General features: G+C 54.0%; 1 long non-coding RNA gene and 1 other non-coding gene across 3 annotated transcripts; one reads left to right on the top strand and one right to left on the bottom strand.

The window, feature by feature from the left end:
- The first annotated feature begins 90 nt into the window (after positions 1-90).
- LOC128111821 (uncharacterized) lies at positions 91-6,539 on the top strand. Of its 2 annotated transcripts, none has more exons than XR_008218764.1 (2): positions 91-176; positions 4,803-6,539. It is a non-coding gene; the product is annotated as an uncharacterized LOC128111821 (long non-coding RNA). The 2 variants fall into 2 exon arrangements; XR_008218763.1 differs by lacking the exon at positions 91-176 and adding an exon at positions 184-518.
- A 2,011-nt stretch (positions 6,540-8,550) lies between these two features.
- Trnad-auc (transfer RNA aspartic acid (anticodon AUC)) lies at positions 8,551-8,621 on the bottom strand. The gene has a single exon. It is a non-coding gene; the product is annotated as a tRNA-Asp (tRNA).
- Between the last annotated feature and the right edge of the window lie 9,683 nt (positions 8,622-18,304).

The following is an 18,304-nucleotide window of genomic DNA, read 5'->3' as shown; positions in this document are numbered from 1 at the left end:
TGGACTGGCGGGGCGCTCGCAGCACGGGCCGGGAGAGGATGAATGTTTTATGGGATCATGTGGTTTGACGCGCGGAATCCGCCGGGTCTCCCCGCCGGCCCGGGCGGGGCGGGGCCGGGGCGGGGCCTGGCGCCGGGCGGGGCGCTCACCTGGGCGCGCGGCGCGGGCGCGAACCGGTGGGTACCGGGTGCAGGACCAGCCGGCGGGCGGCGGGAGGGGAGACGACGGTGCCTGGCGCGCGGTCCAGGTGGCAGGAGGCGCTCAGCCACTCGGTGCACGGGCCACGCGCGGCCCCAGACAAAGGCGGCGCATTCCTGAAGAGGCGGCGGCCCCTGCAGGCGACCGCAGGCACCGCGTCCCGGAACGGGCCGTGGGCGCGGGCTCGAGGGCGTGGCGGCCCAGCCTGGCCGAGTCCCGAAGGGAGTGCTGGGCATCGGAGGGGCGCAGCAGGCCTTTGTGTGGCCCGCCTCCTGCTTGCCCCTTAAATCCCTTTGCTTGAGAACTGTCCTCGGCGACTGGTAAGAAAACTGAGAGACAGGCTTAACAGTGCAGTGGTGCTCCCCTCCCCGGTTGTGAAGCCCTCTCTACCCCCCTATCCCAGGAGGGCACTCTGGCCTTGTCTTCCCCTGCCTCGGCACAGGTTCCCATCTCTTTCCTTTTTGCGATGGAGATTATAGAGTCCGAAGACTCCTTTGGACCCACCCTCCACCAAGCCAGACTAATAGAAAGCGCGCGCGCGCGCGCGCGCGCGCGCACACACACACACACACACACACACACACACACACACACACACACACACACACACACACGTCCCGTCTCCCACTCCTGCTTGGGTGCTCTACCTGGAGTTCCTAAGTGCATTCTGGAAAACTTCAGCTGACTGCCAGGCCATTGTCTGTGTCTCTCCCGCACATGAGCCCCCCAGGGAGCGGGGTAGGGCTCATGGTCTGCCTGCCTCACTGGGGAAAGCCAACACCAAGTAGCATGGCATAGCCTTGGAGACCGCTGAAGTGGCTGCAGTGGCCTGGCCTTCTGACCAGACGTGGAGGTTACACTACTCAGGCCTTCCCTGGCTGGTGCTCTGTGTCCCCAACCACACCTTTCCCTGCCTTGTCCCAGTCTTGGATTTTCAGGTCACTGGAAAGTGGGTTCAATTTCCAGGCACCTGGGAGATGAGGTGGAGCCAGAATGGGCGTTCACAGCCACTTCTCCATTGCACACTGGTCAATGAGTGCCATCAGGCTGGCCCCTGAAGTGGCTCTGAATTCTCATCCCCCTCCCCACCACATGGGAGGTTTGTCACATGGACAGATGGATAACCCAAGGCCAACCTCAAAGAGCCAGCAGAAGGCCATGGCCTATCATTTAGGCCAACACCTTTCTTCCGGCCTCCTTGAATACAGCAGTCCCCAAACCAGAAACTGAGCTCTCCTCAGGCCGTGTGACATGGCTGAAAATCTGAGGACAAAGCTAGAGTACTGGGCTACAATTTTGGCACTAAGGCTTGGAGAAGGCATTTCTCTGCTGACTGCCCACTGGAGAGGTAGGGATTGAGACCCCCCTCCTTCCATTGCTGGGGCCTGGGATAGGTGTGGGAGAGGAAGGAAAGCCATTGCAACCACGGAGGCTTCTAGAGCCACAAGTCTCTCTAGATCAAAGCTGACTGTCCCTGGGTGCTCTGGGCTGGGGCCTGGACGCCCCCTGCCTGCTCACAGGTCTGTGTGGTGGGAGGAGGGCCAAGATTTGTAGTGTGAACTGGGTATCCATAGTCTGTGGGCATGTTTCTGTGGTCTGCATACCCATTCCGGTAAGGACTTTGGTGCTCCTCTCTAGAGGCTAAGGTGTAGGCCAGCTCTGAAGGGGATCCAGTATGGAGCAAAGTGAGCTGGGTGCTGACCAGTCTGCCTCCAGGAGGACATTGCTCTCTTCTGAGGCAGGGGATGTGGGAGGTTTAGAGAGGCATATTTATCAGGGTGTGGGCAGTTACCGGGCAATTCAAGGAACAGATCCCTTCACTGGTGGGCAGACACGGCACCCTCACACCCAGGGCCCCGAGGATGAGGGAGGGCAGCTGGCAGCTAGTGATGGGCTGGTGGAGGGCTTAGTAGGGGCTGAAGTCTGCTTAGGACACACGGACAGCCTTAGTTGACCCCTGGAGAAGAGTCAGAGGTCCAGCTGGAGAATCGGGCCACTTACTGTCCTGTTGATGAGGTCGACAAGGATTGATTTCTGGGAAGCTCCAGAGGGGTGCTAAGATGATGGGCCCATTTGGGCTGGATGATGTGCGTTCTCCCAGCCTCGTGCTCATGTGGCCTGGGGATCAGAAGATGATGTGGAGTCTGCAGACAGCTCTTCCCGAAGCCTTGGATATATCAGTCATTCCCTACCTGGGCTGGACTTGCAGGGCCAGACTGGAGGTCTGTCTGGATTGCCCCCTCACCCCCAGGGTTAGCTTGCTCCAGCACAGCCTCCTGCAGTGAGATCTGACCCTGCAGTGAGACCTGACCCTGCAGTGAGGCCTGACCCTGCAGTGCTCCGGCACTGCCTCTTGCAGTGAGACCTGACCCTGCAGTGAGGCCTGACCCTGCAGTGAGACCTGATCCTGCAGTGAGGCCTGACCCTGCAGTGAGACCTGATCCTGCAGTGAGGCCTGACCCTGCAGTGAGACCTGATCCTGCAGTGCTCCAGCACTTCTCACCTGCCTCTCCTGGCCCCAGACTCAGCTCAGTGATCTGTGTGTGGCATGAAATTGCCCTGTCTGGCTGTGTGACCTCAGCCCAGCTCTTTGCATGTAGATGAAGCAGAGGCTAATGCTTTGGGGTGTGGTCACATCACTGTTCCTTCTTTGTCTATCTCTCCTGTCCCCTGAGAGAACTGTGTGGGATCCTAGCAGGGATTACAGGGTGACTCAAACCTCCAGGTCCACTCAGAGTTCAGCATGGGGCCAGCCAGGGCTGACAGCCTTGGAAAGTGGTCACTGTGGCAAGGGCTTGGGCATCCTTCTAGGACACCCACACAGCCTCAGGCTGTTGGTGTTCTCTAGGAAGGGAGGAAGAACTAAAGGGACTTGGTTCTTGTTCTACATGCTCTGGGCCACTCTGGGACAGTGCAAGGAGGGACCAGGAAAGAAGCGAGAAGGTCAAGCTGTACGGCTGCACCTGCTGCCTAAGCATGCCAAGGCCACCAACCTGAGTGGGTGGCTGGCGATGAGATCTCACTGCCAGGGAGATGGGGGCCATCTGCTCTCACCACAGAAGGTGGCTTTATGCCCAAGGCCTGAGAGGACTCTGTTCCAGGCCTGCTAATGCATGGTGCTATTGGTCCTGTGATGGCAACACCAGTACCTATTTTTCCAGACAGGAAACAGTGTTTAGGTAGACGAACACTGTGACAGCCCCTTTTGGATCACCCACACCTCTGCTCCCTCAGGGGCTTCTGGCTGTCGTCCACCTTGGGTCCTGACCTCCTGCCATCATCAGCTCTGAACCTCTGAGGAACCCACCCTGAGTCCCTCTCCCCAACTTCGGTGCATATCAAGCCATAATTAATCAGCTTCCTCATCTCTTATTCATCAAAGGCACACACAGCAGCAACCGGGGCTGGTGCAGGGAAGGGGCCTGGCATGTCCCAGAATCCCACTGGGTCTGCCCATCTCCCAGCACTTCTGGACTTGGCTCTGAGCCAGGGCCTCCTACAGGGCACCATCCTGGGTTCTGCAGTGCTAAGCATACCTCCTGAAACATCATGTGTGCACCCCACCCCTGAGAGGTTTCTAGGGGATACTGGGTAGGGTATGTGCACTGCAGGGTCAGTTCTCAGTGGTCCCTGTGGCCCATCTTTAGGATGAGAGCCTGAGCAGGGAGAGAGGTGGAGCCTCAGGCCAGGCAGCCTCAGATACCAGTGCTGACACTTGGGCCCAAAGGTTGGGTCTGTCCCTTCTTCCATAAGAATTAGTGAGTTCCCATAAGGATTAGTGAGTTCCCAGAACTTCCAGACCTTAGGCGTGCTTGGGATACTGTGATAGTTGCTGTTGGACAGATTCCCGGGGTTGTCTCCTAGGGAATGCTGCTGAGCTGGTGATCTTGGAGTGGGCACAGCTAGCCCAATGGAGGGCTGGAGATGAATACTATGTCCCAGAGGGCCCAAAGTCTGGTATAGGGATAGGGCTCAGGGAAGCACAGTCCCAGGGCTATCCCAAGTCGTCACTGTGGCTCCTGGCCCCTCCTTGGCCACTGTGGGAAGTGGATTCTTTTCTAGAACCACTTATCTAGCAGTGATAGCCAAACTGGGAGCTTCTGTTCAGGCCAGGAGCCCAGAGTGCAGTCAAAACTGAGTTGGGGGCACTGTCTGAGTAGACTTATGAGCTCTGGATGAGGAAGGCACAGCTCTCTCATCCAGAGTAGCCATAGCTTGCCGCTGTGTGAGCCGGGGGTAGAAGGCATCTCAGAGCCCTTTCTAGGCCCTCAGTGAAGGGTTTCTGCTGGGCCAGCTCCACTCCTGACACTCTCAGTATAGCTCTCCCCAGCACTCCCACGGCCAAAGCACATGCCTGGGCCACTGCCACCCACAGAACATGAATATTTTATTTATTTTCCCGATGGGGACTCCATTAGTTAGCCTTAGAGTGCTCAACTGGGGACAAACATAGACTAGCTTGACTCAGTCTAGTGGTCCCATCTAACGGGCACTAAGAAGGCCCTTCATCATCTTTTCCTTATTGCCCTCAACATTTAGGCGTTTGGTACTTTGGGAGGTTAGTTCATACTTCTGCTGGATTTTGACTCTTCTTATCCCTTCAGGCTACAAAATCGAGGACCCTGCACCCAAGGGAGAAGGGTCTTGCTCTGGATTGCTCAGATAATACAGAACAAAGAATCTACCCATGGTGTGTGGTCAGCCGAAAACTCAAAGGGACGGACGGAGATTGCCTGGCCTGGCTGGCCTGGCTGCACCCCATATTCTGTCCCACGTTCCACAAGCAGTTCTGCATCCTGAGAACCGTGGGACAGCCACGCTGCCGAGATTGTCCTAGACCGAACCTCCCCTCTAATTCATGCCCTTGGGCACCAGACCTGGCTTTTGGATGAGACAGAGCTCCCAAAAGCTGGTTCTGGGGGCTGAGCCTGGGGTTTGAGACACACTGAGTATAGAGAATGCATTTTTCCACATTCCCAGTGAGGGAGGTCAGGGGCTCATATGGGGCTCTATGTGAAGATGGTTCTAAGAGGAGGCAGCAAACAGGCCTTGGAGTCTGTGGTGTTTTTAGCCAGGATTCTGCTAACGGTCCAAGATGACCAAGGTTTGCAGTCAGTCTTGTATGCATGTCTCCCAGGTTGTGGTGGACATCCAGGGTCTCACCATCCCACCCACCCTCTGCTCCGGGCCCCACTTCCTGCCTTGGACCTTCCCACTCATGTGCTGGTTTACCCAAACAAGTCCCCCACTGTGGGACTGTGCTTGATGAGTCCGTGTGGCTGAAACTGGGCTAGCCAAGGATCCCAGAATCCCAGCCACCACTCTCAGGTGGCTGGGTGTTAGGTTCCCGAAGACTTCACTCCCCAGGCTCAGGCTCCATTGGAATGCCCACAGGCTACTGTGTCCCACCTGTTGGAAATACTGCTTGGACTGAGAAGCTCATCAGGAAGCCAAGAACCATCTTCCCTGCTCCCGGATCCTTTCTGTGACACCCTTGTCTAGAACCATCTACCGCTCTGGTGACGGCCTCTCCAGCTGGCTTGGCATGGCCAGGTTGTTGGTGCCCAGACACACGTATGTGTGCAACAGAGGCTGCACTTCAGCCCATGGAGCCTCCCATGTTAGCCAGGAACCTTATCTTCCTAGCCTTCAGAGAAGGTCCTCTGCTAGGCCTCTCCCTTAGGCCTCTCCTTTGTCCCAGGGATGAGGCCGAACCCAGGTCTAGTGCCCCGGACAGCACCATGCTAGCCGCATCTGTCTGAGGTCCAGGGAAAGGCCAATGTGATGAACCAGCTGACAAAGCCCAGTGTGGAGCCGACCCGCTAAAGGCCCGACTGTCCCTTGACTGCATGGGTATCCATCCAGAGCAATTCTGAAGGTCACAAGGCAAGAAGAAACAGAAGAGATGGCTTGGGAAAGGACGGATGAAGTAATGAACACCAGTCATGAAAGAGCATTATGGTAAAGCTAACTGTTTTTAAATCCTAACTCTCATGGATTTTTTTTTCTGGTGAAGAAGGAGTAAAAATACATTTGATAGTGAAAGGACAAGATCCAACGTGAAGCTTCAACTTCTGTTCGAAACGGCTGCTCAACGGACAGAAGCCCACTCGGTGCCAGAGGCTTCGGTTGGAGTAATTATGGTATATGGCTTGTTTGTTTGTCTGAGACAGGCTCTTTCTACATTTCCCTGGCTGTCCTGAAACTCATGGTGTAGACCCGGCTGTCCTCTCACTTACAGAGATCCCCCTGCCTCTGCCTCGCAAGAGCTGGGATTAAAGGCGTGTGTCACCAGCGCCGGCTGCAACTTTTTATAATAAAGTTTTGTTTGTTTTAGGAAAGAGCTGGAGAGAGTGATTAAAAGCACTGACTTCTCTTCCAGAGGACCCAGGTTCAATTTCCAGCAACCACATGGCAGCTCACAACTGCTTGTAACTCCAGTCTCAGGGGATCTGACACCTTCTGACCTCTGAGGTCACCAGGCACGCATGTGGTGCACAGACATACATGCAGACAAAATGCCCATACACATAAAAATAATCTTTTAAAAGAGAAGGAAAAGTTAAGAAGAAGGAGGGGGAAGGGGTAAGAGGAGTGACTCGCTGTTCTGAATTCTGGAACACATTACATTCTAAGACCGCAATAATTAACAGTCGATGGGCATCAGATGATGGAAAAGAAAATCCTGGAAAAGACTCAACTACAGGTATGAGGAGGAGATACATAAAATCCAGGAAGGAAGGTGAATTATTCAAAAACTAACTTTAAATACACAGTCATACAGAGTTTTAGGACAACTCAGTTAGCAAACCAATTGGAAAGTTTGAACCCCTGCCTCAGTTCACATTTAAAATAAGTACCCAAAGGACCAAAGGTTTAAGAAGTAAAAACAAAACAATAAACTACTCTTTGAAAAAAGGCACAAAGCCTGGCATAGTGCTGTAGAGGCAGAGGCAGGGGAATATCTGTGAGTTTGAGGCTAGCCTGGTCTACATAGTGAGTTCCAGGACAACCAGAGCTACATAGTGAGACCCTGTCTCAAACAAACAAACAAAAATCCACAAATAAATAACTATAATCTCAAATCACTCTTAAGAATGATAAAAACCTAGAAGCTGTAAAGTGAGAAATGGGTATATTCAACCTCATAAAAATAAAAAGTAGCTGCATGGGAGAGACAAAATCAACAGATAAACGATAAAACATGAAAGTATCAGCAATTCATTTCACAAAGGGCTGTTCTGGGTTATACAGAGGGGGAAAAATGGGTTTAGACATAAAAGAAACCCATCAACTTACATCAAACCTCACCCAAACTAAGCGAGAAGCATGCATGCTCATGATACACTGGGATACAGCTACACCTCTCTAGGCTCCAACTCTTCCCCTCGCACACAGGGAGGCAAGGGCGGAGCCTCATCCCGCTGGGTTGTGCCTGGGTTGCGCCCTCTTGTGGTTGGCTAGGGACACCTGGTGGTTTGCTGGAGAGATGCGGGAGGGGATGTCTGTCTACAAAAGAAGCACCTGCTGCTCCAACTGGCGGGATAGGGAGCTTTCTGCCTGTGCGCTGAGGCTATGAGGTGACTGGAGCAGGCTGTGGGAGAGTGTCCATTTAAACAGGAGACTGGGATACTTGGCCCTCGATGCTGCCACCAGTGAAGCTGCAGTGGCAGGGGACCCCTTGGCTGTCCCATCTGCTCAGAGGTCCATGCTAAGCGCTCACAGCTGCCTGCTCAGCCTCTTTGTCTTCATTAGCACCCGGTTAGCAATGGCCTATGTTAATTAATTAGCTCTTGCCCTGCTGTTCAGGAGCGGTGCCAGATTCAGCTGGGGCCTCTCCTGGTCCCAGCTCCGACTCTGAGCACCTCTGTCTGTCCTGATGCTCCTCATCACATCCCTCGTGTCATCTGGGACCAAGAGATCCCGTCTCCCAAAGACCTGGTCTGGGTAGTGTCTCTGTCTTTCCAGCCTCAGTTTCTCTGATAGTGAAATGAGGTATATTATTTTTGCAGGCTGTGACAAAGATACCTAACAGTGTGTGTGTGTGTGTGTGTGTGTGTGTGTGTGTGTGTGTGTGTGTGTGTGTGTGTATGTGTGTGTGTGTGTGTGTATGTGTGTGTGTGTGTGTGTGTGTGTGTGTGTGTGTGTGTGTGTTCAGACAAGCTCTCACTCGGTAGCCCAGGCTGGTTTTGAACTCCCAGCAACTCTCCTGCCTCAGCTTTCCCAAGTGCTGAGATTATTGCATGCACCATCATGTCTGGCTCTGACACTCCAGCTTCAGTAAGAACAAAGATCTTGAGGTCTGGCATGTGGACCATGTAAGGCCTCTACAAATGGCCTTTATTTTTGTTTTGGAGGTGCTGGGGTTTGAACCCAGATCTCTTGTGTGATAAGCAAATGCTCTACCACTGAGCTACACCCCTAGCCCTACCAGAAGCTAAAAAGAGGGAAGATTCATTGTGACTCAGGGTTTCGTGGCAGGAGGGCATGGTGAGGCAGAGCAGGTCACTTGAGGAAGGACAGGAGGTGGAGAAAGGAGATACAGGAAACAGGCAGGGCAAGGTACAGCCCCCAAGATTATGCCCCCAGTCCCTGCTTTCTCCAACCGTGCCCCACCTCATCCCTTTCACCACCTCTCAATAATACCATCGTATTGTGAATCCATCCCACAGGCATGATGTCATCTAAAAGTTCACACAAAAATAGCAAAAACAAAACGAAACAACAGCCAAAACAAAACCTTGTAATGTTTTAACTAACTTTACAGTTTTTGTTAGGCCACACTCATAGCTGTCCTAGGGTGCATGTTGGCCCTTCAGCCACAGGTTGGATACACCTGAGTTAGGCTAGAGTCCTTGTGATCCGATCCCCTCTACAGACACACACACACACACACACACACACACACACACACACACACACACACACACGTGTCACAGGTGACTAGGAAATCTTTCATTGATCTCTTAGGTGGTTCTCAATCCAAGTCGACAAGACTGATCAACACAGAGAGAGACCTGCTTCTGTGAGGGAGAAACTTGAAAATGGAGAGGGCCAGAGGAGGCCTTCAAGAGAGGGGGTCCCAGAGAAGGCGGGATTCTCGGCTTGGTTCCAATAAGCTCATTGGTTAGAGCAGAGGGTGGCTAACCTGCAGTGACCAAGACCACTTGTCCACCTGTGTGGTGACTAGGCCTCCTCATAGCTTAATCCGTATGCCTGTCCTGCGGGGCTCCATGTCAGGAGACTTTCACACTGCCCTAGGTTCCTGTGTGTCTGGAACCAGGCTGAGGTCAGTCCCAACCCCATGGCTGACCTTATGGACAGACAGACTTTGCTATGTCAAGATAAGGTGCCTGACAGCCCTGAATGCCGGGTAGCTGCTGGCCTGAGCCCCAGAGACTTAGCAAGAGGAAGCCATTCTTCCAGACCCATCACCAGCCATCCTGCCCTATCCATTCTGTGTCTTGATTTCTGGGTGAAGGTGAGGCAGGAGGATGGCTGTATGCTTAGGAGGTGATGGTTAGGAATAAGAACTATAGTACTCACTTCCAGAAGCCACACCATCCTTGAATGAGCAGGCCCTGAGCCCTCCAACCCCATCCCATCTGGCTGTAGGAAAAAGAGACACCATGGTCTGTTCCTCAGGTTCCTGAGAAGGGGTGCCTGCCCAACACAAGTAAGAAAAGCCCCTCAGGGTACCATGGGTGGTGGTGTCACAGCAGCAAACCAGACTCATGTCATAGATGAAGAAACAAGCTTGGGAGAATGTCTCCAGTAACTCCGGAGAAAGGGAGGCGTCCTGACCTGATGTGGGTTTCTTTACCACCACGGCAGGCCTGACACCCAGAGATGAGCCTGGAAAGCCTGGGGGAGGGTCGCAGAGTGTCTGTGGGGGGCCCAGCTAGTCAAATACGCATCTGTCCCTGTTCATGGGGAGTTTGGGACCAACAGTCAGATCGTGGAACAGCAAAAAGGGAGCTATTGGGTCAGAACTAAGAGAATCTGGAGAAGGGATGATTTTGTTGCTAGGATTCTCGGTGTTGGCTCATCGGTGATGGCAGGAATGTGGCACTAACAGCAGGAGACTGGGTGTGTGGCATATGGGAGCTTTCTGTACTGTCTTTGCTGAAAATCTAGAGCTATTCTCAAAGAAAGCTTATTTTAAAATGATGACTTTATTAGCAATGCCAAGCAGAGTCTACCCCAGTCTCTGCCCGGGGCAGTTCTTGCCCAGCTCAGGCAGTCTGTGACCATTGCCCCGAGTCCTGTACCCCTCCTGTGGGAGCCACCAACCCCAGCCGGAAGTGCTCTGAAGTACTCTCCATGGTGGTGAGAGACCTGGTGGGTTTAATCCGTGTGTCTGTCCTGCTGGATTCCACGTCAGGTGACTTTCATGCTGCTCCCGTCCCTGTGAGTCTGGAACCTGGCTGAGGTCAGCCAGGGCATGCACAGACAGCAGTGCATGGCAGTGACCTCACCTGAACTCAAGGTGAGGTCAAGGGCTTGAGGGAGGGCAACCTCACCCCTGGCCGTGTGAGTGTGACTGTGATGTAGACTCCAGGCCTCGCTGGCTCCATTCCAGTTTTCAGTACAAAGCAGAATGTGGTGAGAGATGTCTGAAGACCAAACCTCCTCCCCTAGCTGAACCTCTGCCTGGTCTTCTTACTCTTGGTGGGAGCATTCTAGATAGACCAGCCACCCCTCTAACGCTCTCAGGGGTGGGTGGCCATGTGGACAATGGGGTGTATCCAGTTATGCTGACCCAAGGAGAGGCCAGATAGGACCCCATCTATGGCAGGGGTTTCCTCCACCAAGCCCTGTTAACATCTGGGAACTTGTCTGTGGAAGTGCAGAATGGGAGGGCGGCCATGCTATTCTGCTCCTGAACTGCTATGTGCTGAACCTCAGGATTGGCCTGTTAGGGCTTGGGGGTAAGTCCCAGCCTCCGGGCCTCCAGACACAACCATGTAGGCCTGCTGGAGTCTCACACAGCAAGAGACAACTGGGCCCACTGTTTGGGGTTCCAAGGATGCCGCAAAGGCTGGGGAGTGGGTGGCCAATACACTGTCTCTCCTGCCGCGGAAGCCAGAGTCTGACCCAGCCCAGACACGTCCACTCAGATCTCCTAACGTTTGCAGCTCCTTGTGGGTTTTTGACAGCCTTGCCTGGCAAGAACAGACCCTTCCACTAGAAAGGGAAGTAGTCCATCCCCAGCATCCTTCCAGAATGAGAACCCACTGCTAGAGGGTTTACGGTAAATCACCAACCCAGCCGCCAGACCTGCACAGCCATATCTCACTGCGTGGACTTGCCACGTCTGCTTCTGGAGCATGGCCTGCTGGGTCCTGGCTGCTGAGGTGGAACAGGTGTCTAGGACAGGTCAGGAACAGGCAGAGAGCTCAGGTGCTGTAGGCCCAGTCTGTCCTGTGCTCTGGGCTCCGACTTCCTTCCCTCCGAGTGAACTTTCAGGAAGTCTTTGACTGTCTCAGTGGAATGGCAGACCTGCCTTGGGACTGAGGAACTCCTGGCTTGGAGCAAGAGTCAAGATGTCCCTAAAGAAACATAATGTCCCTGGGCACAGCACAGAGCTCAGCTCCCCAGACAGCTAAGGGCATTGGCTAGAGGACAGAGGGAAAACTGAGGCTGGGTGGTCCCAGACCTGTCCTGAGGGCCACTGGGAGAAGGTGACACATCCCTCTTCCTACCTTAGGACAGGAGGGAGGGACTAGCTGTCATCAGAAATCCTGCTGGAGGCTTTTTCTACTTGCAAGAGTTGAGATGATTAAAGGGTGGGTCCTGGGGAGATAAAAACTCCGAGTGGCACACAGGATGGAGAGGAAGTGGAAAGCCTCAAAGACCCCTCTAGGCTCTCAACGGGTGACTCAGACAGTGTCGATATGCAGGACACGTGGAGAGGGCTAGCAACCAGTTCTGTTGCCAGGTTAGGTGTCCCTAGGCAGTGCAGCTCACCCCAGATCCCCCACTTGTCAGGCCCTGGTTCTGGGGCCTAAAGGAAGGATGGCAGGAACTCTAGGGCCGTGTCCTGGAGCTCAGAGTCCCAGCAGGAAGCTGTTGGTGTAGGGGTGGCACTTTGCGCCCGGGGAAGGAAGGGTATCTCCACTCAGCTGGCTGCCTGTCAGCCACTCCTTGGTGTCCTGTGTGTCAAGTGTTTTCACAGGCTGCAGGGTGACCAGAGTCTGCCTCCCTCACAGACTAGATGTTTCTGTTTCCCTCATTATGTTCACTTTGGATATCTCTGTAAAAGCACACCTGTTCCTAAGGTAGGGCTCGGAGACAGCCACCCACACCAGAGTGAGAAGTACTGGGTGTGATGCGCCTGCCTTGGCAGGGTGTGGCATTCAACTGGACAAAGAGAGGAGGCTGTTTCTGCTGGGAACTCAGACCATCATTCCAGCTACTCACTCCCTAGCCCACCAGAAGAGGTAGGAAGCCTTGAAGTACCAGGCTTGTGAATGGCCCATCTCCATGGCAACACGTGGACACAAAGGGCTGGGCTGGTGAGCAGGCAGTGGCTTCGCAAGGCTGGGAAGAGGAAGGAAAGCTGGTGATGGGAAGGGAGCATGGGAACACCGGGCTGTACTCCGGCACTGTTCTTGAGGTTGTAGCCTTACCCTATAGCCCGGGGCTCTGAGCCAGTCCCCACCAGGCCCAGCACCGACCCATGGACATAGACAGGTGAAGGGCAGGGCTGGTACTCATTACTCAGAGAGCTACCCCCAAGTGAAGGAGTCTTTACCATTCCCCACACCAGTGTCTATGCACATGTACCAGGACACGGGCCATGAAGGCTACCTACTTGACCAGCGGTGAGGAGATGAGACTCCCACACAGCAGGCTGGTGCAGAAGTGGAGCCTAGAAAAGACCTGACTTTGGTTCCCAGCACACATTGGTCTCTGCTAGGACCTATGCACGTGTGGTATGCATATACACTCAGGCACACACACACATACACACACACACACACACACACACACACACACACACACACACACACACACACATTTTAAAAAAGAGAATTCTAAGGAAAAATCTCAAACAAGAGACCAATGTCCGGGAGAGGGTTGGATCTAGGAGTTAGAGGGATGAGTTACAGGGTGGATATAATTAAAAACAAACAAACATTGTAAGCATGCATGAAATTCTCAAATATTAATAAAATATTTTAAAAGAGAGAGACTAGAATTAGCCAGACACAGGAAGAGCCACCTGTACAAAGGCACAGAGGCAGACAGAGCGGAGAACATCGGGATGGCTGGGAGTGTGAGCGGCTCAAGGGCGGAGCTAGTCCAACGCAGGCATCCTCCTCTCCTTATGCCACCCTGGCTATGCGCACAGGGGACCTTGAGCATTGGTGGCAATGACCCTCCTGTCACAGGTGAGGCTGTAGCCCAGTCCTGGTTTCTAACCTTTGGCTTCACCTTCCTCCATGCCCCTCCCCTCAGGGCTCGTACCCTGTTCTCTGAGACTCCACAACACGGGAGACAACATTCCTGGTGCCATGTATTGGGGGAGTTCTGACCCCAGATACAGGATGCGATGAGAACTGCCACCCTGAAGCAGATACGGAATTTCAGGGTGTTTGTGTGTGTGTGTGTTTGTTTGTTTGTTTGTTTTGAGATAGGGTTTCTCTGTGTAGCTCTGGCTGTTCTGGAACTCACTCTGTAGACCAGGCTGGCCTTGAACTCACAGAGAACCACTTGTCTCTGCCTCCCCAGTGCTGGGATTAAAGACATGCACCACTACCACCCAGCCTGCATTTCAGTTTTTTAAAGGGTCTAACCCAGATTGGAAGGAGGAAGGAAGGGGGGAGGGAGGGAGGGAGGGAGGAAGGGAGGGAGGGGTAGGAAGAGAGAGGGAGCCCGTTATCCACCCCTTCATTCTTACCCCTTTTCCCTCAAGTATGCATGAAGTACAGTGCTACTCTGTGAACCAACCGCACTGGCCATCCAAAGCCAGCGCTGTGCTGAGCCACCAGCTTGTTCTAGGTATTCTCTGCCACTAGCTGAGGCACCGCTCAGAGAGTGTTGGAGGTCACCCACTCGCAAGGTTCTCAGACTTGTGAAAAATCCAGTCACGGGGCTGAGGGAAATGATGAAAGGTGCCATCCTTTCCACCTCAGGCCAGAGCTCTGGAGCCTCGGAAGTCCCCAAGCCTTTTGGGAGCCTAGAGCCTAGAGCCTAGAGCCTGGAGCCTGGAGCCTAGAGCCCCAGCTATCTCAACTCTCCTCTCCAGTGCTCATCAGACTGCGTCATGTATTGTCCGCATGCCTAGCGCTTCACTGGCGTGCAGGCCTGGGTCTCTAGGGCTACTGGCTGGGATCCCTTTAGTCTTTGACATGCTAAATGTGGGGATCTGAGGGAGGGCTCAGGGGACCAGGGAGGGCTGGGAGGAGGGGGCTGGGAGAGGATGGCGGGAGGCAGGGAACACAGCAAGTTCTACGTATTCAGAGGGGCATTCAGAATTCCTTCTGTTGGTCACTGTTCAGGAACGGCTGTGGTCCTCCATTCCACAAGAACCTTCCCCAGTCCGTGGTGTCAGCATCACACGTATTTGAATGGACTCCGGCCACTGCCCACAGCTTTGGGATGCAAGCTCTGACAGGGCCTTAGCTCCTTGAGCATGTCCACACTGTTGCTCACAGTTGAAGGCTTTGCCTGCCCTTCCCCCATCCCACTCGAGGCTCCCTCTTGCAGAGGATGTCATTTTCCTTTCGTCTCACTTCAACTCATCCCCGAAATGAGGATGCCATGAAGCTTGAGGGCCAGTAGGGAGAGGCGGTCCGGCTAGCCTTCAGGTGACCACTGTGGAAGCCCAGATCATGCTTGCCCACAGAAATGATCAGGAACAGATTGTCCCTCTGTACAGCCTCGGACCCAGGTCCTACATCGACAGGAGCCCATGGGGCTCTCCATGAGCGACAGTGGGGCCCCGTGGGGCCGAGAGCTCTGAGCTTCTTCCCACCTTCCTGCGGCCTCCTTGCTTCAAGCTGCTCTCAACAGCTGTAGGTAGTGGCTCCATGCGTAGCCCAGATAGGAAGTGGACAGAGATGCCCTGAGGGTGCCTCACACTCAAAAGAGGGTGCAGTGTGTAGAGGGGCTCCTTCCAGGACACTGGAGACCAGGAAACCCATCCCATGCAGGAGTGTGGGGCACCACAAACCCCCAAGGTGAACTGGGCCAGGACCTTACGCCAACAGAAACTCAGCTAAGACCATAGACCCCTGGGCAGCATGCCTCCCATTGCTGCCCAGAGCCACTCAGGCCCCACCCAGCCTACCCAGTGCACCATGTAGTAGAGGACTGTGGACGGCCTATGCAGTCTCCTAAATGTTGAGACAAGGGGCCCTGAGGGCTGGAGACATTGGGGACCAGTGTGTGAAAAGGGTGAAGCAGTGGGCAAGGCTAGTGCCTCCTGGAGCTTTTGTGAGTGGCGACTGGAGTAGCTGTCTGTCCCCAGGAAGGGGTGGTGCATCTGTAGAGGTCTTCCCAGGGTCTGGGCAAAGTTGAGAACAAGGCAGTCCAGAACTTGATGACTCTCAGGAAGCATACAGAAGTGACCTTCGGCCAGCTGTCTCCAGGTCAGTCAGCTCTGGTGGCTGGGACTTCGGCGGCCGGTACAAGACTGCTCAGCCCTGCTCACCTAGGTCCCTAGCCCCAACCCAGCCAGCCTTTCCTGCAGTGGCCCAGAGCTGAGGTAAGCTGCAGAGAGCCAATTATCCCCAAGACAAAGTCACTGCAGATAATTGGAAAGACAGCTTTTGACTATGGAGTCAAGCTCTGGGGTACCTCGGCTGGGACCAGGAGACTGGGTGGCCCACAGAATTGCGGCCTAATTGGGGACTCCTTGTGCTGCGGTCTGTTTGGAGTGGTGACTGGTGTTTTCTTCCTAGCCATGGAGCTGGGGAAGCCAGGACGTCAGGAGAGAGATCTGGGCTCCTCACCTCCTCCCCTGCCTCCTCGCTTGGAAAAACCACAATGTGCTTTACCACGAGTTCACTGCGCCTCCTCGGCCAGACCTTCTCAGCAGAGGTGACATCGGCACCTCACCCTGCTAGGGTAGGAAAGTGGCTATACTCCAGCCCAGACTGCTGTCTCTGAAAGAGGCAAAGAAACAGGAAAAACAAAAGGTGCTTCTAGGGGCTGGAGAGATGGAACAGCAGTTAAGAGCACTGGTTGCTCTTCCGGAGGACCCAAGTTCTGTTCCCAGCAACCACATGGTGGCTCACAAGGATCTGACTCCCGCTTCTCACGTCTACAAGCACCAGGCACACAAGATGCACAGACATACATGCAGGAGAAACACTCAGATACATAAAATACATAAAATAAATGTATCTTTTGAAAATGTGTTTCTTATTAAAACAGGTGGATCCCTCCAGCCATAGTCACCTACATGGTGCCCCAGAATTGCCCAACGTACTGTACGCCCTAGATGTGAGAAAGACAGGCAGAAAGGAAGAAAAGCAGCTACAGCACTCACGGCCACCGAGCAAGCGGACACTGTTACAGTCTCCTCCCAGTCCTGTGTCAGGGGACAGGTCTAGCCTGGGGATAAGGTGTGCAGGACCTTCTGACTTCAAACTTCAGTCTTTGGGGCGAGCAGAGCTTCCCTGTGCAGGTCCCTTGGAGTGGGCGTCTAGAGGGGAGCAAAGGCTTTGGCAGGCAGACCCAGCTGGGGTCCCCTCCAGCTGACTGCCTTCCCCAAATGAGAATTCCCAGACTGAAAGGCGCGGCCTGCGCTCAGCAGGGCCTGTCTGGGGTGGACTGGGAGGAGGGGCAGAACCCATCAGGTGGGGTTGTGGGCATACTTGAGACGGGGCAAAATGAGAGCAGGGTTCTGGGAGTTGCTTTCGGTGCCCCACGGACTGGGGTCTGAAGCAGATATGACACATCGTGTGTCTCTAAGCAACAGAACTGAGTGAAGAGGTCAAGGGACATGTGGGAAGAGTCCCAGCAGTGTGGGTTTCAGGAGCACCTTGTTCAGGGTTCAGCTCTGCTCTTCAAAGTTTCATGTGAGTTAGCCACACCCTCTGGGCAACCCCCCTCTGTCTTTTCCCCTAGCTGTCCATCGACCACCCTTGGCTCCAATACCATTGTACCGGCTCAGACCGTTGGACCATAACCTTCCTGGGCTGGAAACTATCCAGCCCCGGCAGGTCTGGCTGCTGCAGGTTGGGGAGCCAGGTGGAGTAGGGGGTAGGAAAGGTCCTCAGTGCAGCATGCCGCAGCCCCAGGAGTGTCCTGGTTAGTTCTTGTCAACTTGACAAAAGCCAGAGTCAATTGAGAAGAGGGAGCCTCAGCTGAGGAAACGCCTGCACTAGACTAGCCTGTTGGCTAACCTAGAAGGTATTTTGTTTTCCTCTATGTGTGTGTGTTTGTCTGTCTCTCTGTTTCTGTCTCTGTCTCTCCTTCCTCTCTCCCTTCCTTCCTTCCTTCCTTCCTTCCTTCCTCCCTCCATCCCTCCCTCCTTCCCTCCCTTCCTTCCTTCCCTCTGTCCGTCTGTCCATCTGTCTTTCTTTCCTTCTTATTGATCTGGGACAGCACAGCCCACTGGGGACAGGGCTCATGGTCCTGGATGGTATAAGAAACCAGGCTGAGCAAGTCTGGGAGCAGCACCGCTCCATGGCCTCTGCATCAGCTCTTTTGCGTTCCGGTTTCTGCCTTGAGTTCCTGCCTCAACGTCCTTTGATAGCGCACTATGATACAGAAATGTAAACAAATAAGCCCTTTCCTCCCTAAATTGCTTTATGGCTGTGGTGTTTCATCACAGCGATAGAAATCCTCACTAAGAAAAGAGGTTTGGGAACAGGACAGTGAAGGACTTCAGGGCAGGAGGCCGTTGGGAAAGGTAGAAACTGGCAGAGCCACGGGAAGTCCTGGCCAGTGGTGAGGATTTGGTATGACAGTTCTAGCCAGGATGTGTGGGTCTAGGTGAGCGAGCAGGACTGAGGAGTGGCCAGTTTGGAGCAAGGACTAGTGGTACATATGGTCACCAAAGAAAGACTGTCAGGGGTTTATGGGAGGTCTCTGACAAATTCTAAGACCTCTTCCTGGAGGCAGACAGGAAGGAACTAGAACCTTCTGT

This window comes from Peromyscus californicus, unplaced genomic scaffold (assembly GCF_007827085.1).
Source record: "Peromyscus californicus insignis strain IS unplaced genomic scaffold, ASM782708v3 Scaffold_16__1_contigs__length_79575227, whole genome shotgun sequence".
Lineage (NCBI taxonomy): Eukaryota > Metazoa > Chordata > Mammalia > Rodentia > Cricetidae > Peromyscus > Peromyscus californicus.
The sequence above is the reverse complement of the archived record's forward strand: the minus strand, read 5'-3'. Positions and strand labels throughout refer to the sequence as shown.